Below are 12,289 nucleotides of genomic sequence, written 5' to 3'. Positions count from 1 at the left end.
CTGGTCAGGGCTTTTGTGGCTTGTTCGCTGCTGCCCCCCATCCCCACCCCCACCCCCACCCCCAGAAGCCTAGGACCATGCTTGGTGCATAGTAGGCGCGTCATGAGCATAGTTGAGAGGATGAAGGAAGTAGTATAATGGGGTGTTTGGGTGGTGAAGAGAGAGAGCAGTTACATGCTACATACATGTGTATTCAGAGCTACATTCTCAGTCTTCCCATGCATGCTGGGGCTGCCTGGTGAGTCACTCCCACCCAAAGAGCTAACAGTGCCACTGGGGCCCCAGTAGGACTGTGGTGTGCGCATACTTCAGCTCACATGTGGACTCCCCTGGGACATGGGTGGGGATGAGCAGTTAAGGCAGAGATCTGGGAGAGGACCAGGGGCCCCCATGAACTCAGGATGGGGTCTCGCTGTAGGCCATGGCAGTCTGAGAGCTGCAAGGTCTGTCCAGGGCCAGCCCTGAGGACACGGGTAGGCGGGTACCCAGGGGCCCTGGAAGGGGAGGACTTCAGTTCCGTGTACCCTTATCACATGTGGCCTCCTGGCTGCCCGAGAGCTGGAGTTTCTCCATCACGCCCATTCTCCATGAGCTTTCCAGACCTCTAATCCGTATTTGTCATCTGGGCATTGTGTCACCAGGGAGGGGAGCAGATTAACAGAACGTGAACAGTTTTGTAAAGTACAGTCGATTACCCCTTCCTTTTCCAAGTATCGAGCAGACTCCAGGGGGCGTGGAGACCCAGGGAATGAATTTTCAGTTTTGGGGAGTGCTTGCTGTGGGGGATGATTTGGAAACAACCCCATGAAGGTGGGCCCTAGGGAGTGGGGAGATAGAAAGAGTAGCCATGTGGTGCCCAGGCTGGGGAGGCCCTGGTAGAAGGAGACACTTGGCCCTCGCGGCGGGGCTGGGCCAGGGCCTGCCCTGTGCCCCGCAGGCTCTGGCTTAGTTATGAGGAGGATGCGGGGGCTCTGTGGACTCGTGCCGCTGGCCTGCCTGCTGCTTGCTGCTACTGACCTTATTAAATGCGGTGTTCACACAGATTTTCTAATGGCATTTTTCTTCTAATCCTGCCATAATGATATGATTCATTCCTGGCCCAGGCTCACGTGCACCAGAGTCCGTAAGCCATACCGTCTTCTCCCCAGGCCCGAGTTTGCTAATCCTTGGCTCACCAGGTTGGGTGGAGATCTCTGGGTATGTGGGTGAGACCCCTGAGCTACCTGAGGGGAAGGTGGGCTCTCAGGAGGGCCAGGCCCAGTGACATCTGGCTGTGTGATCTCCCAGGCCTCAGTCTCTCCATCTGTACGGGGAACCCTCTGGCTCTGAAAGGCTAGGACTGTGTGATCAGAGGGTCCCTGCTCTGGTGGTCACTGGGGCAGCTGCTACAGGTCCTGCTCACCCTGGGTGTGCTCTGGAGGCCGTCTCCCTGTGCATGGCCCCTCAGAGCCCCAGAGCCAGGCTGCTCTTCATGTTATCCAGAGTGGGTGGACTTGGGCCTCGTCCATCCCCTGCCTGCCCCCTCCAACCAAACCAGGCAGGGGTGAGTCCCCGCTCAGGGCCTGGCTCCTGGGGGGCACTTGTGTGAGGATCAGCTGCCCTGCTGGACCCGCATGGCCTCATGTTAACAAGTCTGAAATCTCAGCCCGGCCACGTCCCTCCTCTCCACTCCACATGTGTACGTATAGATACACATAGACAGACAGACACACATACCCAGACATGTGGATAGATAAACACACATACACACAGACACAGAGACATACAGACATGTGTACACATACACAGAGACACAGAGATGCACAGAGATACACAGGCACGCACAGATATATACAGATGTGTACACACACACACGCATATGCACACAGACACACCCAGGCACAGAGACACGTAAGATCCGGCTGGAGTCACCTCCTTCCCCTTGCTCTCAGGGCAGAGCAAGGAGTGTGAGCATGCTGAGACCGTGTCCCTCCCACTCGGGGCTCCGGAGGACCTGCCTTGGTAGAGCTCTGCTTTCGCGTTGGACCCGGCAGGCACTGGTGGGGCTTGTCTTATGCTGGCGCTCCCCTTCCCTTCCAAGAAGGCAACATGGAAGATACTCAGCAGCAGCAGGAACGATGGCCACCAGCACCTAGTAAGCTTCCCGTGAGCCCCATGCTTTGCTGCAGCATGTTACACGGCACGCTTGTTTCCCGCCACTGCAGCCCTGTTAGGCCGCGCCAGTGATTGCTGCCAGCATCCCTGTCTCAGGTGGAGAAAGGAGACCTGCCCAAGCTCATGATGGTCAGCCCACACAGCCTGGCTCCGGATGGGGCTCTTTGGAGCCCTGTTTTCTGTTTAAGGAACTTGGGATAAAACAGATGTGATTTTAGGCCTGACTGTATGCCCCTTTGTGCCTGAGTTTCTCACCCTGTGAAAGGGGGATGATAATTCCTGCGTCACGAGATTAAATGAAGATTTATATGTCGAGTGCTTGGCTCGGCTCCTGGTGGGCAGCCCGCTTAGATAAGAGCTGCTGCTGGCGTGATCCTGTCATAGCTGTGCTCAGGGGCATCTGGTGCCCTATCCTGTGCATCTTGCCCTCAGTCTTGGCTCGGTACCTGGTGGTAGAGACATGGCAGCAGGCAGGTCCTGCCAGTGGTGATGGGCTCCGCCCTGGCAGGCACTTCCTGAGCGGCCTGGGGCCTCCCTGGGTGCTGTGCGCTGTTGGCTCAGAGCGGGCAAGAGATGGGCAAGTGGGAGAACCCATCTGTGCCCTGGGAGGGCGCCAACCAAAGGTGTGCTCGAGAAGACACTCAACTGTCTCTTCAAGTTCAAAACCCTTGAACTGTGGGCTGTGGGCACAGGGCTGCTGGCGACCTCACAGAGGAGAGCTGGCCACTCCTTCCTGCTATCTGGGGGACTTCCTGAAAGGGGTGGCAGTGTGCGGAGGAAGGACAGGACTGGTGGCAAGGAGGAGAAGAGCCCTTCGACATGGTGCCCAGATCCTGGGAGGGAGTCATGCTGTCATTATTTAAAATAGCACGTTAGCATTCCTGGCATTTTCAGGGGTCTTCTGAAGAAACTGCTCTCTGGCCTTAGACGGAGGAGCTCTCCCAATGGTCTGCGCCCCTTACGTGCCAGTCACGCACTCCAGTGGTGCTTCCTCAGCTCCCCAGAGCCTCTGATCCCTGTTCTCAGGGAAGATGCCAGACCTGGCTGGAGGTTTGCCATGATTCACTTGGCAGTGATAATGGCCCTGGGATTGTGAAAGGCCACCCCATCCTGGCCTGCCACGGGGGCTAGCATCTTGCAAAGGCCTTTCTCTGTGGACACTTGGGCACGTGAGGGCAGATGTCATCCAGCACAGGCTCCATTTGTTAGGCTAGGCTGACAGGCTTGTCTAGGGTGGCCCAGTGGGTGACAGTTCCCGTGAAAGTGCCCCACTCATTGGCTGCCAGTGGGGCAAGCTTTGGAACACCTGGGTCCCCATCTCTGCTCTGATGCCAGCACGTTTATGGCTGACTGAGCCGGAGCCTTAGGCCCTTTATCTCTAACAGGAAGTGGACAAACTCGTGCTGCTTAAATTCTTTCTATAGGCAACCTGACATCTGACTGTTTTCCAAACACCCGGTGTCCCAAAGCTCACTATAAAAAGCAGATGTAGCTAGGATTGTTTTGAGTAGAGCCTGTGAGGGGTGGGGTGAGGGTGGGGTGGGGAGGCGGAGACCCCTTGCCTGCCCCTCCCCATCTCCAGCCTGGCCCCAGGAGACCCCTGTTTGGAGAAGCCCCAGCTCTGCATACACAGCTTAACGGCCATGGGACCAGACGATCCCCGAGGGCCTTCCTGCTCTGGGTTTCAGATTCAGCGTTGCCAAACCCTTTGATGCCATTTCAGGGTGATCTGTTATCACTTTGGGCTGTTGAAAACATGTCCGGTAGCCCAGAGAAAGCAGCTCTCAGATCACATGCTGTGCAGCCGGGGAGAAGTGGATTGTGAAGCTGGGAACCCACTATGCTTTGCAAGTACAGTGCATGCGTGTGCATTTGTGGTCATGTGTATGTGTGCATGAGGGCTCTGTGCGGTTGTGGCACTGGGTGTGAGATGATGCGGGTGTTGGTGGCTATGAAGGTGACTTGATTGTGTGAGCGTGTGTGTGGCTGAGGGCATGGCCACCCCTCCCTCCTAGCAAGGGTCTTAGACTCATGCCTGATGCCCAGGGACAGGCCTTGCAGCCAAGTCAGTGCCTTCTGTCCATGGGCTGTGGCTAGCTCTGGGTGGGGCCAGGGTGAGGGCACCAAGGGCAGATGTACACACAGCCTGGTACGGCCTGGTCATGTCTCCCTCAGAAGCCAAAAGAACAGTAGCGAAGCTGGCCTTTGAGTTTTGTTTACCGGGGCTCGCTGCAAAGCCTTGTGAAGCTTTGATTTTTTTCCTCTTGATTTCAAACCATCTGTTTTCCTTCCTAAGATCTTGAGTTGCTACAGTAGATCAGTACAGCTTTCATGCTTCCGTTGTTCCATTGCTTTCCAAACCGCACGGCTTAGAACTTTCCCTGTTGTGCTCTCTCAAGTCCCAGAGATGCTCAGGGCCATGGAGTCGGGGCCGGCTCAGAGCCAGACCTTCATGGCGCAGTGCAAGGGTGCTCTGGCCCCCGGGAGCCAGCAGTGAGCCAGGGCCTGGCACAGGGGTGGGCTTTGGAGATGCCCACTAGGTGGCTTAGGTCTGGGTGGTGGTGGGGGGCAGCTGTGAAGAGAACCTTTTCATGTCTCAGACCCTTGACATTGGCTACAGTGCCAACTTGGGCCATCCAAAGGCAATCTTGGAAGTCCAAAACAGGCAGTGGTCTGTCATATGCTAAAATTTGTCATATGCAAATTTTTGAACAACACCAGCCAGGCACCGACGGTGAGGGGTAGTAGCCACACCATGGTAGCTTTGTTGCTCTCTTGTCACTTTATCCAGGAGAGGAAAAATAACAGCACCGTTTCTTTCTTTGTGGAAATAGCCCTGAAATGAAAGCCAACTGTGAGTATTGGTAATGCAAAGGCAAGTGACAGAAACTTGATTCTTAGCCAGTTTAAGCAGAAAACAGTGCTACCAATTGATTCATAGCAAAAGTACAGGGGTTCAGGAATGGCTGGATCCAGGAACCAGATAACGCTTTGGGACATGGCGTCCCTCCTTCTGTCCGGCCACATTTCTTCTCTCTGTCTCGTCTGTGTTCTCAGGAGGGACCTGCTGCATGGCGGGCTCCGGCGGATCTGGCAGAGAGGAAGGCCTCTCCCCAGCACTCCTCAGCCTGCTGGCAGCCATGACACCATTCCTGACACCTTATTGTGGCCAGGTCTGGGCTGCACCCACCGTGGTGCTTGTGAACACAGGGGGCCCAGAAGGCAGGCAGAAACCACAGAGGTGTGCCATGCTGGCCGGGAATGGGATGGACTGGACTTTGGGATGTATCAAGGAATAGGAATGAAGATGTGAGTTTGGGGGAAGGGGGTCAGACCAGGGCTTTAATGGAGGCCCCCACTGGTTCCTCTCAGAAATGAAGAAAAATAATGACACTTCCAGATCCAGCAGAACTCGCTGAGCCAGAGACCACCTAGTAGTGGGTGGGCTTGTGGCCTGTGGCCTGAGGATTTGAGCAGTGGGCTGTTCTTTTTGAGAATCCCAGGTTCTTGGTGGTCCCAGCTGTGCCGTTGTGATGGGAGGGGGTAGATGGAACACCCCTCGCCTTCCTCCTCCACCCTCCTGCTGCACCCACCGGGACCCCTCCAGCCCAGAATAATGTGGTGCACACAACGACCACCCAGACCAGGCGCCCCAACTTTTCACAGATAGCAACTGCTTTGTGTACCTTGAACAAAGCCCTTGGCTTCCCTGGGTCATATGAGAGACCAGCACGGTGGCTAAGTGCCCTGCCTCCCTGACATGCCGACATCTTTTGTGTATAGCTAGGGAACAGGAGGAGAGGAATTTCCTCAATGAACTCCAGGTCACCTTAACCTTGATTCAGATTAGGGTGGAGGCCATGCTAGTGAGTTCTTTCAGCATGTGTGTCTGAAAAGGCCAAGGGCATATAGACCCAAAGGGCTTGTGCGTACCTTTGTCACTGGAAATGGGAGACCCTCCACTCAAACTCCACTTCCTTCCACTGACCCTCCTTCCTCTCTGTGGCCACCTGCTTCTGTGTCCCCTCCACAGTGGACCAGAGCTGTGACCTGTAGATCTCACTGGGTTCCGTTGGGGCCCCTGTGAAGCCCTCTTACCCTATGGAAGGCAGAGGGCTGGAGACCCAGCCTCACTGGAGGTGGAGGAGAGAGACGTCCTCATTGTCACCTTGGGCTTCTGGGGCTTGCAGTAACCCAAGAGGGCAGGCCCAGAGGCCGGGGGCTATTATCCCATTTTACAGATGTGGGAACAGATCTAAGATGTTAGGGCAGGTTGGTGGCAAGCCAACACCATCCTTGAGTGTTCTGGCTTCCAGGCTAAGACCCAGTGCCTGCATCTCCATCTGGGCTGGGGGAGGAGTGCCAGGCACTGCCCCACTGTGTCTGCCAACTTAGAAGGAGAAGTGGGAAACAAGACCCCCAAGTAGGCCCCTACCAAATCAGATGCGGTCCACTAGCTTCCTTCACCATTTAATTTCAGCCGGCATAGTCTGGGCAAAGCAGGCCTCCTTCCAGAATGCTGGGGAAGCATGTCACAGCAAGTGAGTGCCAGCATGGTATGGCTGAGGGCAGGAGGTCTCTCCATGGGCACTGAGTCTCCCATGGAGGAGTAGGGTGACTGAGCCCAGGCCACACCAGGCTTATTGGCAGAGCTGGGAGAGTGTCCTGACCCTCTGCATCTAGCACCCTACCCACTTGCCTTAGGCTCTACCTCTGCGTTCCTTGAAAGGCTTGGGTGTCCAGATAAAGAGGGGGAAGAAGGAGGATGGAGGAGGGAGGAGGGAAAGGCAACTAACTTTTGGGAAGAATCTTCTGTTCCAGGCCAACCTCGGTCACTTGGGTGGGAAGCTTCCTTCCGCCTGCCTCTGCACATCTCCTGGGATTCAGCTTCCAGAAGCTATTCCATCAGGGCCTTCCTTCTGGCTTCTCCTGGGGTGGGTGTGGGCCAGGCTCACATAATTTAGGGCCCATTTGCTGTGCATCTGCAGAATTAGAACTCAGTTCTGGGTGCTGGGTGAGGAGGGGCCAGATGGACACTACATAACCCTGGCCCTCAAACTCCTTGCTCTCTGGAATGACAAGCCCAGCACTGGAAAAGCATCATCAGATGCTCTTAGAAAAGGGCCAGTTTAGGAGAGATGGGGCACATCTGTCCTGGGGCAAGGGAGGTATCTTTACAGAGGAGGCGACATTTATCAGGGCTCAGAGGGATACGTGGGAAGGGTTTTGGCAGGCAGCGAGAACAAAGCAGGCAAAGGCCAGCGGCGGGGGTGTGCAGGGAACACTTGCACAAGGTCTGGTTGGAAAGGGAAGGTGCCAGCACATGGGGAGAGGTCTAGTGGGTGGTGAGGCAGAAGGCAGCCTGGGAAGGGCCTGGACGCCTCTGCTTTCCCTTCCTTCCGGCTCCTTTCTCTCCATCCTCGCACCTCGGCCCTTCCTTTCCAGGGCCCTGCCTGGAGAGTGGGAATAACAGCCACCCCCTCCAACTTGTGGGGCTGTCTGCAGTTAGCCGAGGCCCTTTTATGGCCTTGGCCCTTATCACAACAACTATTTGGTGTGGGTATTGTCCCCATCAGAGGATGACACACCTAAGGCTCAGAGAAGGAAAGCCATTTGCTAAAGGTCACATGGTGCGGGCAGCAGTGAGGGCCCGACAGCCAGGTGCCCTGACTCATCACCCACTCCCTGCAGGCCTTCCTGGGAAAACGGCCAATATACCCACTCTGCCCAAATCCTTGTTAGATCTTCATAGCTAAACTTCGACCGCTCACAGGCCTCCGTTTATTCGGGGTTCTTGGCCGCGATACGGGTAGTTGAGGTTACTGGAATCGTGACCTCTCTGTCATTGTGTTTTTAGTTGTTGTTATTATTGTTGTTATCGTAGGAAAAAGGAAATGACATTTACCAAATGCCAGATGCTTTATATAGTTCACCTCGTTCAGTTTCTCACAGCGATCTGTGGTAGAGGGAGGTACTGTCCCCCCAGACCCCCTCCTGCTGGGGGAAAGCAGCCTCTGAGAGGGGATGGTCAGGAAGGGGTGGTGGTAGATTTGAATCCAGGGCCCCCTGACCTTAGAGCCCAGCTTCTCTTCATTGTTCCACAGCTGCCCTTCTCACTACGGATTTGTCCTCAAAAGTCAACAGAATTCTCGGGGGAGGGGGTGGAGCGGGGTGTGGTGGTGGCCCTGGGGCCTGGCTGGACCTTCCCGGGTTCATTACCACCTATTTTAGGCTTGATGTTTTAAACATCAGAGTCATGAACCAGACATGCATTTTCACATCCCAGAAGGTCCCTAGAGACCCCTTGTTCCAGTCCTCTGGTTTTATAAGTGAAGATTCAGGCTGAGAGAGAGGCAGGGACTTGCCTGGGGTCACTCAGCCAGTCTGAGGCTTAGCTGGCCACGACTCCACCTCGCAGACATTGGTTTTAGGTGAGTGGCTCTGATTATAGACTGGAACTGTGTCTCTAGGCCACTTAGACCTCTTTCTTCTTATTCAGAAACTTCTGTGCAGGATCCTTAGACTCACATGTTCAGATGCATGTTGGGGAGGCTTTAGGGTGAAGGGACAAGCCGTGCCCTAGCCAGGGAGGGTGGGAGCAGGAGTGGGGCTTGAAGGCTCCCGGACCTGCCTGGAGCTGGACTGCCAGGCTGACCATCCCGTGTTTCAGGCCCCAGGGGACACTGACGTTGGTGGACACAGTCCTGGCCTGCTAACTGCCTGTGTGACCACAAGACCACAAGTCCCTTCTCCTTTCTGGGCCTCACGTTTCCCCCTCAGTAAGATGGCAATGGTGGCCCTTGCTCTTCTGGCCTCATGAAGCTTAAAAAAAAAAGCTTTTAATGTTTTTTATTTATTTTTGAGATATAGTATGAGCAGGGGAGGATCAGAGAAAGAGGGAGACACAGAATCTGAAGCAGGCTCCAGGCTCTGAGCTGTCAGCACAGAGCTCAATGCAGGGCTCGAACCCATGAACAGTGTGAGATCATGACCTGAGCTGAAGCCAGACACTTAACCCACTGAGTCATCCAGGCGCTTCCTCATGAGGCTTTAGTGATGATGTATATTGGAGACTGAGATGACAGGTCTGCAAGTTTGAGGCTCAAGCATTGTAAGCTGCTCAGTGGCAGAATGTCTGTCCCTTTGAGATGTGTGACAAGGAGTGAGTTGGGGGAGGAAGCAGAGCCCTAGCCCAGTCTTGGAGGGCTGAATCTGAGCTGGTGCCTGTCACTAGCTCTGGGCCACTTGTGTTCTTTTTGCTAGGCATCCTTTTTTCCATGCAAAGTGCTGAGCCCTGAGGGCTCGGCCAGCCATGGCATCCTTTCTGTTTTGTTTCTGGGTACAGTGCATTGTCTCTGGGACCTCTTGATGGGGGCACAGCTGGGAGAAGTGATCCTTGCTGGCACCCTGGGAAGAGCTCTCTGTTCCCCTTCCTCTAGATACCTCTGAGGCGAGCCGTCACTCTGATGGTGGGTCCAGTTGCCCTTGGCTCCCAGAATCCTGAAGAGGTCGGCAGTAGGGCAGCCAGGGCCCAAGGCCCTCCTCATAAGCTTCCCTGCCCTGGGCAAGACCGTTCAGGCTTCTCCCACACTTTACTTCTTGGAATCTAAAATCGAAGCACGTTCCTGCTCCCTGAAGGGGTCCCCAGTGTGCAGCAGGCTGGGGAGCAGACTTCATCAAGCCCTGGCTCCTCCTGGCCCCTGGCACCTGTGTCCCTAGGACGTGCAGAATTCATTTAGGGCCCAGCATTTGGCCAGTCCCCAGGCAGACTGTGAAAGGGACAGCCTGCCCGTTAGACTGAATGGTTGTTGCTTGAGCTCAGGAGCCCAGAGAGTCTGGGGACCTCAGAGCTCAGGCAGCCCCTCTGATTCAGCCCCTGCTCCCAGGACCCTGCATGGCTTGGGGACCTGGGGGTACCCCTGAGGGGCCACAGAGGCTAGGAGAGGGAGAAGGATGGGATGCCTTCAGAGTAGCTCTTATATATGTGGCTTCTGCCTAGAAGATGTCACTGGAAGAGAGCACTGAGTCTAACAGATGTTGGAGGCCACCTGTGTTAGTTTGCCAGAGCTGCTGTGACAACGTGCCACAGCCTGGGTGGCTTGACCAGCAGGATCTCACAGGTCTAGAGTCCAAGAGCAACGTGTGAGCAGGGATGGTTTTCTCTGAGCCCTCTTGCCTGGGCCCGCAGGTGGCTGCCGCCTTCTGCGTCCTCACACGGTGTTTTCCCTGCATCCCTGGGGTCCCTCTGTGTGTCCCAGTTTACTCTTCTTGAAAGGACCCCAGTCAGATTGGGTTAGGGCCTATGCTAATGGGCTCAGTAAACTTAAATCACTCCTTTAAAGGCCCTGTCTTCTTATACAGCCACATTCTCAGGTGCTGGGGTCAGGGTTTCAACATATGAATTTGGGGTGGGGGGACACAGTTCAGCCCATTACACCATTCATCTTGTGCATGCAAGTCCCTCGTGTCACAGAAGGGGAGACTGAGGCCGGAGCGGAGAGGTTCACCACCACACGGCTGGAACTCGGGCCCGGTGACAGCCCTACCCTTTGAATTGCCCTGTTTCTGAGCAGAGCAGAAGCCGTTTTTCCTTTGCTCAAGGACTCCTGACAGCTCTCCAGGGAATTCCCCTAGAAGGAGGTCTGGGCATCTAGATTTGCCAAAGTTGTAAATCTCTTAAGCCGTAAGCTGCTCCCTGGCGTCTCCCGAATGCCCTAATGTGAAATGCAGACGTTCCTCCCTTTCAAGCTCCGAGCTCACTCCTGAATTTCCCATCGTGTTTGCACCTAAGGATGCAATTACCGTTTCCTCCCATTGTCCTTTCTGCCTGTCCCCTTGCTCTCAGCTGACGCAGGCTCTTAGACCCGCTGGGTGAGCACGAGGCTGTGAGATTATGAAGATCAGACCGCTTCTGAAAGCTTCAGGCTGGCTTGGGGCCAGCGATGCTTATCGGTCCACCCGGGGCTCCTTTGAGGTTATTTTCTTCTCTTCAGAAGATGCCCGTATATGCTGCAGAAAGAGTTTCCATCAATTCTTCTGCCTGAGCTAGCGCCAGTCGAGCTCTGCCTGCGGCCTTTTGGCGCCCCAGCCTGCTCCTTCCCGGGCCTGCTGGGTGGTCTCTGGCAGGTGAGCCTCCCGGGCCGTTCCCAGGACCCCCAGGCCTCCGTGCTTCTCTGCTGGGCCCCTTCAGTGCCGACCCCAGCCCATCTGCCCACGTGGACCGCAAACCATCCCCGTCTGGCCACGGTTATTAAAAACCACAAGAAAGCATCTTCTACAAAGGTCATGGAGCTTGAGTTTCTAGACTCATTTGGGAAGGGTACAGGGGCCAGGGTGGTTTAGGCTTGTGGGCTTACGGCGGATCTTAGATTGAAAGCATAAAATTGAGACCAGGTTTCTCTTCTCCTGCGCTAAAAGGGAAAACAAACATTGAGATTGCTGAGAGCCCTTTCCTCTAGGAGGTCTGTCTCTTCGGGGTGGGGCTGGAGGAGGTGGGCCTGGCCTCGGGCTCAGCGCTGGGCGGCAGCGAGCCCCGGGGGCATGTGCAGCAGCCTCATGTCACCCCCAGCGATGCGTGCTGGGTCTTTCCGTGTCTATAAAATATAGTAATCCTTGCTTTGCCAGGGACATGGCTGAAATTAGCATCCCCTGGGCACATTGTATAGGTGGTGGCTCTTCCTCTTTGCTTGTCCACGGTAAGGTTGTAACAGTCTCCTGAAGGACTTATGTGGGGGTAGGTGAAAGGAATTGTGTCTTAGAGGTGGCCTTTCTAGGTGGTAGGAGAGCTTTGAGATTCATGGAGTGGGGGTCGCCTCTTGGGGCTGGCCTCGCGTGTGACAGAGCCACTGCCGACAATGATACCTGGTGTCCAGCTCCGTACAGCCCTAGAAATTGGTTTCTTCCACATTGAGGGATGTGTTTTGGCCAAGTGGCTTTTCACCTCATGCCTTTTGGGGTCCCCCTTCTGAGGGTAGAACATCTGTGGTAACCTGGGGTTGGGGAGGGAGGGCTCAGGCCTCCAAGACTGGCTGCTGGGTCCCCTCACCAGCTCCATAGTCCAGGAGTCAAGGGCCCTGGGCAAGTCAGTCATTCTCAGAGCCTTGGTTTATTTACACTTGGGATTGGAGGAATAATG

At 55.3% G+C, this 12,289-nt stretch overlaps 1 protein-coding gene across 4 annotated transcripts in view; it reads left to right on the top strand.

Moving 5' to 3' along the window:
- MINDY4 (MINDY lysine 48 deubiquitinase 4) overlaps positions 1–12,289 on the top strand; it is a 110,513-nt gene that overhangs the window by 76,551 nt on the left and 21,673 nt on the right. The window lies entirely within an intron of this gene.

This window comes from Suricata suricatta, chromosome 2, assembly GCF_006229205.1.
Source record: "Suricata suricatta isolate VVHF042 chromosome 2, meerkat_22Aug2017_6uvM2_HiC, whole genome shotgun sequence".
NCBI classification, from domain to species: Eukaryota; Metazoa; Chordata; class Mammalia; order Carnivora; family Herpestidae; genus Suricata; species Suricata suricatta.
This window is presented reverse-complemented; position numbering and strand designations above follow the sequence as displayed.